The sequence below is a fragment of the Silene latifolia genome, chromosome 5 (assembly GCF_048544455.1).
Source record: "Silene latifolia isolate original U9 population chromosome 5, ASM4854445v1, whole genome shotgun sequence".
NCBI lineage: Eukaryota > Viridiplantae > Streptophyta > Magnoliopsida > Caryophyllales > Caryophyllaceae > Silene > Silene latifolia.
Genome location: NC_133530.1, coordinates 10,469,449 through 10,471,540, shown reverse-complemented (window position 1 = coordinate 10,471,540; position 2,092 = coordinate 10,469,449). Strand labels below are relative to the sequence as shown.

Genomic DNA, 2,092 nt, shown 5'->3' with positions numbered 1-2,092 from the left:
GCTAGCACCAAGATCACATAGCGCTTTATCAATCAAATGGGTACCTATGTGACATCGAATTGAGAAATTACCCGGGTCTGACTGTTTAGGTGGCAGCTTATTTTGAACTAGGGCGGTCCCTACCTCGGTCAAAGCTACCGTCTCATGATCATTGATATGCCTCTTATGGATAAAATTTCTTTCATAAACTTTAAACAAGAGGGTACCTATGTCAGCAACTCAGCGAATGGAACAGTGACCTGTAAGCTTTTCAGGAGCTCAGCAAATTTACTGAACTGTTGATTGGCTTTCGTGCTCTGTAATTGCCTTGGGAAGGGCACGGTAATAGGTATCTCGAGCCCTTTGTTTCTCTCTTCCAACGTCTCAGCAGGTTCAAGCTCTTTTTCACTCGATCGAGACTTTTTGCCTCTCGATCGAGTCCTTCCAGGTGAAATTTCACTCGATCGAGTAATAGTAGGCTCTCGATCGAGTTCCTCAATGGCAGCAGTGTTCGATCGAGATAAATTACCACTCGATCGAACAGATTCTTCAAAATTTTCACTCGATCGAGTGATTTGCACCTCTCGATCGTTTCCTTGATTATCCAGGTCACTCGATCGAGTGGAATTGCCCTTCGATCGAGTGATTTCAGCTTCTTTTCTACTCGATCGACCCCCTGAAACTAGTCGATCGAGTATATTCTTCGTGGTAAGCATATTTTCAGCGATAATTGACTGTTCATCCTCCATAATGACGTCTTTCGGGTCTGAAATGTCCTCATCAGCTGACAATTTTGGTCCTTCATATGAATGACCACTTCTCAAATTAATCAATTAACCGTCTCATGTGGATTCTTCTCAGATTGGGACGGCAAATGACCCGGTTTCCTCATGGACTGATTGGCGGCAAGTTGAGCAACTTGAGTTTCAAGTGACTTGATGGATGCTTCTTTCTGTTGGTCACTTAGTTGCCATTGCTTTGTCAACGACTGAAGCATTGTGTTTAACTCAGCTAGCTCACTTACCCCACTTGAAGATGATGCTCCTTGATTTGGTGGAGGAAAAGAAGGAGGCTTTTGGAAGCCTTGTTGAGCCTTGTGAGGAGGGACATATGGCTGCTGCTGCTGTGGTGGAGGAGTGGGATTGAGAACATTTTGACTTGTCCACCTCAAATGGGATGGACTGCCCCTTGATTGTTGTAATAAGAACCTCCTCCTTGCCTATATTGCTGAAAAGCAAGGACTTGTTCTTTCTCAGTTAGACAGTCAATAGAAGTATGACCGTCATCGCTTCCACACCTCTCACAAATGACAGTTTCCTGTCTAGTCAATAGATGAACCGTATGTTGATCTCCAGTAGATTGCAGGTCCAATCTATCAAACCGGGCATTCATGGCTTCCAGCTGAGCCACAACTGCCTTATCAACCGAATGGACTGTTCGAATACCATCCCGTGGGTTCCCATATTCAGCATAATGGGTCGCCATCTCCTCAATAATGCCCCATCCCTTATCATCATCAATGTTTTTCTGAAATCTTCCGTTAGATGAGGCGTCAAGTATAGCTCTGTAGTCATCGTACAACCCATTATAGAACTGGTTGCACAAGAACCACTGATCAAAACCATGGTGAGGAAGAGATCACCAACTTCTTGAACCGACACCAAGCTTCATAGAAAGTCTCATCAGGTGCATGCTTGAAACTAGTAATCTTTCCCCTCAGCTGATTAGTGCGTTGTGGCGGGAAGTATCTTTTGTAGAAGGCAAGTGCGAGAGTCTCCCAGTTGGTGATACCAGCAGCTGTACGGTAAATATCAGTCAACCACTCACGGGCTGAGTCAGTCAGAGAAAAAGGAAAAAGCACTTCCTTTATCTTGGCTTGAGTTACTCCCTTAGCAGCGGGAATAGTAGAACAGTAGTCAGTAAAGACATTCATGTGCTTCCTTGGATCTTCACCCGCCACACCTCTGTACAGGTTTCTCTCCACCAAATTTATGTAAGACGGACGGATATCAAAAGTATTACCGTCCTCAGTTTGGAGGTTGAAACCTTTAGGAATAGAGGATGCATTAGGCTCCGAGTGACTTGCAATATTCGGCATCTTTACTGGTTTGTT

The 2,092-nt window shown here is 44.5% G+C and overlaps 1 non-coding gene across 1 annotated transcript; it reads left to right on the top strand.

Annotated features, from left to right (window-relative positions):
- The first annotated feature begins 1,597 nt into the window (after positions 1–1,597).
- Positions 1,598–1,701, top strand: LOC141658275 (small nucleolar RNA R71). Its single transcript, XR_012549169.1, has one exon. It is a non-coding gene; the product is annotated as a small nucleolar RNA R71 (small nucleolar RNA).
- The last annotated feature ends 391 nt before the right edge of the window (positions 1,702–2,092 follow it).